Below are 12,471 nucleotides of genomic sequence, written 5' to 3' on the forward strand. Positions count from 1 at the left end.
AGAGGTACAGCATGAAACAGACCCATCAGTCCAACTTGTCCATGCCGACCAGCTGTCCTAAATTCATTTAGTCCCATTTGCCTGCATTGGGCCCATTTTCCTCTGAACCCTTCCTATTCATTTACCCATCCAGATGCCTTTTACAATGTTCTAATTGTACCAGCCTCCACCACTTCCTCTGGCAGTTCATTCCATACATGTACAAAAAGAAGTTGCAAAAGAAGTTGCCCTTTAGGTCCCTTTTAAATCTTTCCCCTCTCATCTTAAACCTATGGCCTCTAGTTTTGTATCCTGCTATCCTGGGCAAAAGACCTTGTCTATTCACATGCTTTTATAAACCTCTAAAAAGTCACCCCTTAGCCCTGACGCTCAAAGAAAATAGCCCCAGCCTATTTAGCCTCTCCCTATAGCTCAAACCTTCCAACCCTGGCAATATTCTTGTAAATCTTTTCTGAACCCTTTCAAGTTCCACAACATACTTCCTATAGCAGGGAGACCAGAACTGAACGCAATATTCCGAAGTGGCCTAACCAATGTCCTGTACAGTCTCAACATGACCTCCCAACTCCCATACTCAATGCAATGACCGATAAAGGCAAGTGCACCAAATGTCTTCTTCACTACCGTCTGCCTGCGACTGCACTTTCAAGGAGCTACGAACCTGCACTCCAAGGTCTCTTTGTTCAGCACCAGTACGCAGGATCTCACCATCAAGTGTATAAGTCCTGCCCCGATTAGTCCCACCAAAATGTAGCACATCATATTTATCTAAATTAAACTCCATTGCTACTCCTCGGCCCATGTGATCAAGGTCCCACTGTACTCCTAGGTAACCTTTTTACTGTCCACTACACCACCAATTTTGGTGTCACCTGCAAACTTACGAAACATTCCTGCTACATTCACATCCAAATCATTTATATGAATGACAAAAAGCAGTAGACCCGGCACCAATCACTGCAGCACACCACTGGTCACTCCAGTCAGTGCAGCACACTCCAGTCCAAAAAGCAACCCTTGACTACCACCCTCGAGAGAATTTTGTATCCAAATGGCTAGTTCTCCCTGTATTCCATGTGATCTGACCTTGTTAACCAGATGATCATGCAGAACCATGTCCAACATCTTACACAAATCCATATAGACAATGCCCACCACTCTGCCTTCATCAATCCTGTTCACCCCCTTCTTCAAAGAACTCAATCAAGTTAGTGAGACATGATTTCCTACACACAAAGCCACACTGACTATCCCTAATCAATATTTGCCTTTCCAAATACATGTAAATTCTGCTCCTCAGAATCCCCTCCAACAATTTGCCCATCACTGATGTCAGACTCACCAGTCTATAGCTCCCTGGCATTTCCTTACTACCTTTCTTAAATAATGGCACCACGTTAGCCAACATGCAGTCTTCCGATACCACACCTGGGGCTACAGATGATACAAATATCTCAGCAAGGGGCCCAGCAATTACTTCCTGGGGATTTATCCACCTTTATGAGTTTAAGACATTCAGCACCACCTCCTCTGTAATATGAACACTTTTCAAGATATCACTTTTTATTTCCCCAAGTTCTCTAGCTTCATGGTAAACAAATGCAAAATACACATTTAGGATCTCCCCTATCTCCTGTGGTTCTACACATATGCGGCCTTGTGATCTTTAAGGGGCCCCATTCTCTCCCTTGATACTCTTTTGTCCTTAATGTATTTATAGAAACCTTTTGAATTATCCTTAACCCTATTTGCCAAAGCAATCTCTGTCCCCATTTTACCCCCACCTTGATTTGCCTCTTAAGTATACTCCTACTGCCCAAAACTCCTCTAGGGATTCACTCAATCCCTGCTGTCTATACCTGACATATATTTCCTTCACATTCTTGACCAGAATCCCAATTTCTCTCATCATCAAGCATTCCCTAAACCTACCAGAGATAGTAAGAACTGCCGATGCTGGAGTCAGAGATAACACAGTGTGGAGCTGGAGGAACACAGCAGGCCAGACAGCATCAGAGGAGCAGGAAAGCTGATGTTTCAGGTCGGGACCCTTCTCCGCAAATGGTTGGGGGGGGGGAAAGCTGGGAAATAAATAGAGAGGAGGGGTGGGGCTGGGGAAGGTAGGTGGGATGGTGATAGGTGAGTGCAGGTAGGCAGTGGTGGGGATTAGTGAGGTGGGAGGAACGGATAGGTGGGAGACAAGATGGACAGGTTGTGTCAGGTTAAGGAGGCGGGGATGAGAGGGAGGGTTGGTCACGGGATGAGGCCGGGGTAGGGAGATTTTGAAACTAATAAAGTCCACATTCAGACCATTGGGTTGTAGGATCCCAAGGCAGAACATGAGGTGCTACTCCTCCAGTTTCCGAGTGACGTGATTGTGACAGGGAGTGGGAGGAGGAGTTGAAGAGGCTCGCGACTGGTGCTCTACAAAGCGCTCTCCGAGCCTCCGCTTGGTCTCACCAATGTAGAGAAGGGCAGAGGTGCAGGAAACGCAAGAACATGCGGTTGAGAGCATTTTCGACCACTGAAGGGATGGGGGGAGTCGCGGTCCTTGAAATAAGAGGACATCTCGGATGTTCAGGAGTGGAACGTTCCATTTTGGGAGTAGATGCTGCGGAGGTGGAGGAATTGGGAGTAGGAGATTGCATTCAAGGACCACAACTACCCACCCCCCCCACCCCCACCACCACCAAAGGTCGAAATTGCTCTCGACCACATCTCTTGCGTTTCCCACACCTCTGCCCTCACATCCCCTCCCCACAACAAAAAACAAAGACAGAATCCCCCTTGTCCTCACTTATCACCCCACTAACCTCCGGATTCAACGTATCATTCTCCACCACTTCCGCCACCTGCAATCTGATCCCACAACCAAGGATATATTTCCCTCCCACCTCCATCTGCCTTCCGTAGGGACCGCTCTCTTTGCGACTCCCTCGTCTGCTCCACGCTCCCCACTAGCCCCACCACCCCGGCACTTTTCCCTGCAACCGAAGGAAGTACTATACCTGCCCCTACGCCTCCCCCCTCACCCCCATCCAAGGAGCCAAAAAAGCTTCCCACATCAGACAGATGTTAATGTGGTCTACTGCATCCGCTGCTCCCAACGTAGCCTCCTCTACATCGGTGAGACCAAATGGAGGCTCGGAGATTGCTTTGTAGAGCATCTACGACAAACGACAACACGTTCCAGTCGCAAACCACTTCAACTCCCCCTCCCACTCCCACTCCCACAGCGACATGTCCATCCTGGGCCTCCTCCAGTGTCACAATCACGCCACTTGGAAACTGGAGGAGCAGCAGCTCATATTCCGCCTTGGGAGCCTACAACCCAATGGTCTCAATGTGGACCTTACTAGTTTCAAAATCTCCCCATCCCCGGCCCTCATCCCATGACCAACCCTCCCTCTCATCCCCGCCTCCTTGACCTGACACAACCTGTCCGTCTTCTCTCCCACCTATCTGACCAATCCCCACCACTGCCTACCTGCACTCACCTATCACCATCCCACCAACCTTCCCCAGCCCCAGCCCTCCTCTCTATTTATTTCCCAGCTCTCTTTCCCCCTCCCCCAGTTCTGAAGAAGGGTCCCGACCTGAAACGTCAGCTTTCTTGCTGCTTTGATGCTGCCTGGCCTGCTGTGTTCCTCCAGCTCCACACTGTGTTACCCCTACACCTACTAGCTTTGCTCCTCACCCTGACAGGAACAGTCTCTGGACTCTCGTTGACTCAGCTTGAAAACTTGCCACTTTCCAGACATGCCTTTACCTGCGAATATCACCCCCCACCGTCAACTTTTGTAACTTCTTACCTAATACTGTTAAAATTGGCCCTCCTTCAATTTAGAACTTTAACTTCTTAAGGTCTTACAGATTTGGTTGCCGAGCTGGTTGTTCAATGGTGCGTAGATGTTTCGTTACCATTCTAGGCAACATCGTCAGTGTGACCTCTAATCAAAGCATTGGTGTTCTGCTCCGTTACAAATTTATATGATCCTTTGGTGTGGTGGTTCTTGTCACTTCTGGTTCTGTTTTTCGGCAGCAGTCAGTTTACGGGTTCTATTTCTGTGTGTTTGTTAATGGATTCCCACGTTGAGAACCAGGCTCTAGAAATTCCCTTGCTCGTCTGTTGTTCGCTTGTCCCAGTCGAACCGATGGCGTTCATTGTCTGTGTGTATCGAGACAAGTGAATATTGGTCACGTCTTTTTACTGCCAGCTGGTGTTCGTGTATCCCGGTCATCAGTTTCCTCTCCATTTGTCCAATGTAATATCTATTGTACTCGCTGCATGGGATTCCATACATCACGTTCGTCCCGTTTACTGTCGATATGGGGTCTTCAGTCTGTGATAGCATTTGACGCAGTGTTGATGTAGCCTTGTATGTAATCATGATCCTGTACATTCTAAGGAGTCTGGTTGTTATTCCTTAGGATTCCTAAGTCCTTTTGTACTTCAGATTTCTGAGGGCCTTCCCCATTTAGAATTCCTAACACTTTCCCACACTGTATTCTATAGCTACTTCTTTGCCCACTTTTCTCGTCTGTCCAAGTTCTTCTGCAGCTTCCCTGCTAACTGAAAACTACCTGACCCCAACTCCTATCTCTGTGTCATTTGCAAACTTAGCAACAATGCCCTCAGTTCCTTCATCCAAATAGTTAATACGTAACTTGAATAGTTGTGGTCCCAACCCTGCAGAACTCCACTAGTCACCGGCTGCCATCCTGAAAAAGATCCCTTTATCCCTATTCTCTGCTTTCTGCCTGTCGGTCAATCCTCCATTCATCCTCTTGTCTTATTTAGCAGCCTCCTCTGTGGTACCCTGTTAAAGGCCTTTTGGAAATCCAAATAGATCTGGCTGTCCTTTGTCTAACTTGCTCATTACCTCAAAGAATTCTAACAGATTTGTCAGGTATAACCTGTCCTTGACGAAACTGTGCTTACTCAGCCCTATTTTACCATGCACTTCCAATTACTCAGCAATCTCATCCTTAATAATGGACTTTAAAATTTTACTAACAGAGGGTAGGCTAACTAGCCTTAGATTCTTGCCTTCTGTCTTCCTACCTTCTTAAACAGGGAGTTACGTTACCTAATTTCCAGTTCTCTGGAAGCACGATTTCTGAAAGATCACCACCAGTGCCTCTCAGTCTCTTCAGCTATCTCCTTCAGAATCCTGTGGTATAGCACATCCAGTCTGGGTGATTTATCTGCCTTCGGGCCTTTCAGTTTCCCCAGCACCTCCTTATTGATGGCCACTACACTCACCTCTGCCCTCTGATTCTTGAAGTTCTGGTATATTGCTGTTCCACTGTGAAAACTGACGAAAGGATCTATTCAGTTCTTTGTTCCCACTACTACTTCTCCAGCCTCATTTTCCAGTGCTCCAATGTCCACTCTTGCCCCTCTCTTACCTTTTAGATGCCTGAAAAAAATCTCTTGCAATCTTCATTTACATTACCAGCTAGCTTACTCTATATTTCATCACCCCACCCCACTCCCTCCCCCATTACTGTTTTTTAGTTATCCTCAGTTGGTTTTTCAGTCCTCTGGCTTCCCAATAATCTTCACCACATTGCATGCTTTATCTTTTGCTTTTATGCTGTCCCTGACTTCCCTTGTCAGCCATGGTTGCCTTATCCTCCCCTTAGCAGGTTTCATTTCCTTGGGATGAGCTTCCTAAATTACCTGAAACACCTTCCATTGCTGCTCCATCAACTGCCCTACTAATTGACGCTGGCCAGCTCCTCCCTCATGTCTTTGCAGTTATCTTCACTGACTTGTAATACTGTTGCATCTGGTTCAGTCTTCTCCATCTCAAACAGAAGGGTGAATTCCATCATTTAACTTTTCGATCCGGTCCATCTTTCTCCGTCACTATTTTAAAACTAAGAGAATTATGATCGCTTGCCCCGAAGTGCTCCCTCACTGACACCTCACTCACTTGCCCTGCCTTATTTCCCGAGAGAAGGTTAAGTTTTGTTATTTCTCTAGTAGGTACAGCCACATACTGAATAAGAAAATTTTCTTGTACACACTTAAAATTCCTCTCCATCTAATTCCTTAACACTCTGGACAGTCCCAATCTATGTTTGGAAATTCCCTACCATGGGGGTGGGGAGGAGAAAAAGAGATGTGGTGTTGGTTCTATAGTATAATCCCAATAAGGTGATCATCCCTTTCTTATTTTTCAGTTCTACTCAAATAACCTTACTGGACGTACTCCCTGGAATATCCTCCTTCGGGACAGCCATTATCCCCAAGCAAGAACACCACTCCCCTCCTCTCTTGTCTCCCTTTCTATCCTTCCAAAACATCTGTTCCCCAGAACATTAAGCTGCCAGTCCTGACCATCCTTGAGACATGTCTGTGTAATATCTATGATATCCCAGTCCTATGTTCGCAACCATGCCCTGTCTTACCAGTCAGGCTTCTTGTATTGAAATAAATGCAGTTTAATTTATCAGTCCTACCTTGTTCTCTGCTTTGCTCCTGCCTACTTTGGCTATTTGACTTGCTCCTTTTCCCAACTGCAGCAGCCTCAGACTGATCCCTTTTCTCACTTTCTGTCTGTGACTCAGACTGCCCACCCTTCCCCAAAAGTCACCCTTACCATTACCACACTTTCCCTACACAGCTGCTGCTGTACATAACTTCAGATCAAACTAAGGATTGTACCTAGGTACCTTTGTACCTAAGATGGGACTATAAGTGGTGACTTACAAATTTTTCGCTAAACTCATTTGAGTACATGTGACAATAAAGCTAATTCAATTCAATTCAACTTTGCTGCCATCTTGTTTTTTGCTTTTGGTTTCCCGTTTCTGGAATTGAAATTTGGGTTAATACAAATATTTGTGCATCGCTTGGATGCAACCTTTTTTCCACTGCCACTCACTTTGGCAGTTCCATAGAATCCTTATAGTGCAGAAAGAGACTGCACCAACACTGAACATTCCACCCAGACACATCCCTATAATCCCACATGGGTTTTTTTACCATGGCTAACCTGCAAATCCTCAGACACTACGGAACAATTTTTATTTTAAGCATGGTGAATCTAATTAACCTGCACATCTTTGGATTGTGGGAAGAAACTGGGGCACCTGGAGGAAAACCACGCAGACACGGGGAGAATGTCTGTGTGGAGTTTGCACAGTTACCCAAGGCTAGAATCAAACCTGGCTCCCAAGCACAGTGAGGCAGAAGTACTAACCACTGTGCTGCCCTGATAGTAAATTTTCCTTACCTCCTTGCTATCAGAGATATTCTTGCTTGTTTCTTTTCCCCCAATGGCTTAAAAATTCTGACATTTCTCTTTCTCTTCAGTTATGACAAAAGGCCAGAGACCTGAATCGTTACATCTGTTTCTCTCCACAAATGTTGACCAGACCTGAGCTTTTCCAGCACTCTCTATTTTTATCTTCAATTTCCAGCATCTGCAATTTTTCGAATTTTTATTAATATGATCTGGTAAAAGCTTGTTCTTCACATTCGTGGACACAAACATACAAATTACCAGACAGTCCAGGCCATTTAAATCCTTTGAGCCTGCTTTGCTGTTTAATGAAATCATGGCTCACCTGACTGAGGTCTCCACACCCCTTTCCTACCTTCTCCAAACACCAGGGAGTCAATCTAATTCCACCTTAAAAATATTACATGATTTCGTTCCCGCTACTCCACCAATAGCAAGTCCCCCTTCAAGCCACTCACCATCCTGGCTTGAAAATATATTACTGCTCCTTCAGTATCATTGGATCGAAGTCTTGGAAGTCCTTCCCTAACAACATTGTGGGTCTACCTACAACAAAAGACAAAAGACAGCTCATCACCTTCTCAAGGTCAACACTGATGGACAATAAGCATTGGCCCTCCAAGCCTGCGCCGACACATTTTGTCCTTCCATACTGAAACTGTCTTCACTTACAGGATACATATTCCCCTATTCCCTTCCTATTCACGCATTCATCCAGGTGCTTCTTGGATGCTGTTATTTGTCTCTGCCTCCACCACCTCCTCTGGGAGCACGTTCCAGACACTACAAACCTTTGAGGGAAAAACTTGCCTTGCATGTCTCTTTGAAACTTCCCTAACCCCCTCGCACCTTGAACTTGTGTCCCTTAGTAATTTATCTTTCCACCCTGGGAAGAAGCCTCGTACTTTCCACTCTATCCATACCATTCGCAATCTTATAAGCTTCTATCAGGTCAACCCTTAAGCTCCTGCATTGCAGTGAAAACAAATCCAGTCCATCCAACCTTTCCTCATAACTAACATCCCCCATATCAGGCAACATCCTGGTAAACCTTTTCTGTACCCTCACCAAGGCATCCACATCCTTCTAGTAGTGTGGTGACAAGAACAGTACACAATATTCCAAGTTAACTAAAGTTTAATAAAGCTGCAGCATTACTTGTCTATCCCTATACTCAATGCCCTTTCTAATGAAGGCAAGCATGCCATAGGCTTTTTTTTTTGAAAACTTCCTTATCTACCTGTACTGCCACCTTTGAGTGATCTATGGACCTGCACACCCAAATTCCTTTGCATATCAACACTCCTATGAGTTCTGCCATTCACTGTATAATTTCCACCTGTGCTTGACCTACCAAAATGCATCACGACTACAGTTGTCTGGATTGAACTCCATCTGCCATTTTTCTGCCCATGCCTCCAAATGATCGATATGCTGCTGTATCTTCTAACAATCCTCCTCACTACCTGCATCCCCGTCAATCTTTGTATAGTCTACTTAGTAAGCTTACTAATTAGACCAGCCATGGTTTCCTCCAAATTATTTATGTAGACCACAAACAGCAGCGGTCCCAAGTGTTCCCTTTAGAACACCTCTAGTCTCATCTCTCCATTCTGAAAAGCATCCACAGCTACCCTCAGTCCCCTCCGACTAAGCCAGTTCTGTATCCATCTTGCCAACTCACCAGATACCATGTGACTTCACCTTTTGTACCAGTCTGCCATGAGGGACCTTGTCAAAGGTTTTAGTGAAGTCTATGTAGACAATATCAACTGCTTTTCCCTCATCAATCATCTTCGTCACCTCCTCAAAAAACTCGATCAAGTTAGTGAGGCACAACCTCACCCCACTCAAAATCATGCTGTCTGTGGCTAATAAGACCATTTGCTTCTAAATGCATATAGATCTTGTCCCTAAGCATCTTTTTCAATAATTTCTCTGCCACTGACATGAAAAACAGGCCTGTAATTTCCTGGATTATCCATGCTGCCCTTCTGAAACAATGAGACAACATTGGCTATTCTCCAGTCCTCTGGGACCTCACCTCTTGCCAAAGAGGATATAAAGATGTTTGTCAATGCTCCAGCAATTTGTTCTCTTGCCTCCCTCAGTATTCTGGGATAGATCCCATCAGGACCCAGGGACTTATCCATTTTAATAGCTTTTAAGATGCACAACATCTTTTCGTTTTTAATAGCCATTTGGCTAAGAAACTTGACACTCCCTTCCCTGTGATCATGCTCCACCAATTCCTTCTCTTCAGGGAATACTGGCACAAAGTATTAATTTAGGACCTCACCTACCTCGCTGGCTCCTCGCACAGATTCCCTCCTTTGTCCTTGAGTGGGCCAACCCTTTTCCTGGATATACATACAAAAAACCTTGGAATTCTCCTTAATCCTGTTTGCTAACAAATTTTCATGACCTCTTTTTTAGCCCTTCTAATTCCTTAAGTTCTTTCCTACATGTATACTTCATGGGTTTCACCAGTTCCCATCCTCCTAGACCTTATGTATGCTTCCTTTTTCTTTTTGACCAAGGTCATTACATCCTTGGTTCAACATAACTTGCCATATCTATCCTTCATTTCGCAGGAACGCGCCACTCCTGAACTCTTAACTGCCATTTGAAATACTCCCACACGTCCGATGTAGATATACCCTCAAACAGCTGCCTCCACCAATCAAAATTCTGCAATTCCTACCTGATATTGTTGTAGTTCACCTTCCCCCAGTTTAACAACTTCACCCAAGGACTGCTGTTATCCCTGTCCATGAGTATCTTAAAACTCATAGTATTATGGTCACTACTCTCAAATACTCCCCCACTGAAACTTCTCTCACCTGGCCGGTTTTCCCAAAATCAGGTCTAGTTTAACCCCTTCTCTGGTTGGACTGTTTACATACGGTGTGGAAGAAACCCTCCTGAATGGTCCTTACAAATTCTGCCCCATCCAAGCCCCTAGCACAAAGGGAGTCCCAGTCAATATAGGGGAAGTTAAAGTCACCCACCACAACAACACTGCTGTTTTTACATCTTTCGAAAATCAATCTACATATTCTCTCCTCTATCTCCCACTGGCTGTTGTCTCGTTTGGTTGCTTCAGGAGGTTGATACCTCAATATTAGATAATGCCTGGTGCTGCTCGTGGCATGCCCTCCTGTACTCTCTGCTGATCCCCTGGCTTAATGGCAATGGTTGATTGGGAGAATATTCCAGGCAATGGGTTTGCAGATTGTGCTGGAAATCAGGTTTGCTGCTGGTTCATTAAAATCAAAATTGCAGCAAGTTCAATATGCTTTAAATTTTGGTCAAATGTGGGTTATAGTTAGAACATATGAAATACAAAGAAGTAGGCCATTCAGCCCCTCAAGCTTGCCTTGCCATTGTATAAAATGCTCAGGCCTCAAGCCTCTTTTGTGCCAGCTTGTAATAACCTACAACTTCTCAATATTTTAAAAATCTATCTACCTCTTTAAATAGTTTGAGTGATCTAGCATCTCTAACTCTCTACGGTACAGAACTCCAGGTAGTCTCTACTGTCTCAGAGAAATAATTACTTCATGTCTCAGTTTTAAATGAGTGTTCCCTTATTTTGTCACTATATCCCCTAATTTAACATTTCCCCACTACTGAAAACACCTTCTCAACATCTATGCCGTCAAGTCCCCCTCAAAATCTTGTTTCAGTAAGATCACCTCTCATTCTTCTAAATTCTAATGAATAAAGGCCCAACCTGCTTAGCAAAGTTGTTTAGCACGTGGTCTGCAGCAGTTCCAGAAGATAGCTCACTACCACCTTCACAAGGAAAATGCAGAACAGGAAATAAAGGCTGGCCAGCCAGCGATGCCCACTTCCAAGTGAATAAAAATAATTCTCAGGAATTACCTTCATGAATCTCTTTTGAATTTCCTCCAATGCCAATATATCCTTTCTTAAATACAGGGACAAAAATTGGACACAGTACTCTCAGATGTGGCCTCACCTGTACAATTATAACAGGACTTACCTACTTTCAACTTAAAACCTCCTAGCAATAAATGCAAAAACCCCATTTATCATCTTTAATACTTTCTGCACCTGCATGATTGTGTTTCATACACAAGAATTCTCAGATCCCTCTGCATTGCACTTTTTTGTACTCTCTCTACATTTAAATAATAATCTGCCATTTGTTTAAGTGTATGACCTCTCACTTTCCGACATGAAGCTCTATTTGTCATGTTTTTGCCCACTCACTCAACCCATCTATATCCTTTTGCAGCTTCTGTATAGTCCCATCATAACATGTCCTCCCACATATTTTTGTACAGTGAACGAATCTGGATACAAAATACTCAATATCCCTCCTACAAGTCATTAATAGAGACAGTCAATAATTGAGGCTTAGGAATGATGCTTGTGACACTCCATTAGTTACATACTTCCCACCTGGAAAAGGCCTATTAATTCTGACTCTCCATCTTCTATGTTCTAACTAATCCTAAATCCGTGTTACTACATTATCCCAATACTGCAGACTCCTATCTTGTGCAATGAACTTCAACGTGGCACCTTATCAAATGCTTTCTGGAAATCAAAACACACTACATCTGACAGCTCTTCTTTAGCAATTTTGCTTCTTATATCCTCAAAAGTACTCTAGTAACTTTGATGACATTAAGCTTCTTTAAATGTTTTGCAATTAATTATGGCCTCTAACTTTTTCCCAACAAGAGATATTAGGTTAACCAGCCTTTAGTTTCCTGCTTTTTGTCTTCCTCTCTATTTCAGCAGGGCTTTCACACTAGTGGTTTCGAATCTGTTAGAAACCAGTGAATTCAGTAATATTTCAAACAATGTCTCCATTACCTCTGCAGCCACTTCCTTTAAAAACCCTTAGATGCAGGCCATCAAGTCCTGTTGACTTGTCTGCCTTTAGTCCTATTAATTTGTAAAATACTTTGTTCTTTAGACTGCTACAAAACCTTTCTGCCCATTTGCACCTTGTTTATCTACTATTTTGGATATTTATAATGTCCTCCACTGTGAAGACAGATGCAAGATATTGGTTTAAATGATCCATCATTTCCCTGTTTTACCAATTCCTAACTCACATCCTCCAAGACAGTGTTGCACTTACTTTAGCTACTCACTTGTCCGTCCAACCTGAAAGCATCAGCCTCCAATTGTTTCTACAGTTATCCAGATTTTCTAGTGGTTTATCTTATCCAAT

The 12,471-nt window shown here is 44.0% G+C and overlaps 1 protein-coding gene across 6 annotated transcripts in view; it reads right to left on the reverse strand.

The window, feature by feature from the left end:
• Window positions 1-12,471, reverse strand: part of fam135a (family with sequence similarity 135 member A) — a 312,830-nt gene that overhangs the window by 209,123 nt on the left and 91,236 nt on the right. The window lies entirely within an intron of this gene.

Source organism: Rhincodon typus, chromosome 5 (genome assembly GCF_021869965.1).
Source record: "Rhincodon typus isolate 14 chromosome 5, sRhiTyp1.1, whole genome shotgun sequence".
Classification (NCBI taxonomy): domain Eukaryota; kingdom Metazoa; phylum Chordata; class Chondrichthyes; order Orectolobiformes; family Rhincodontidae; genus Rhincodon; species Rhincodon typus.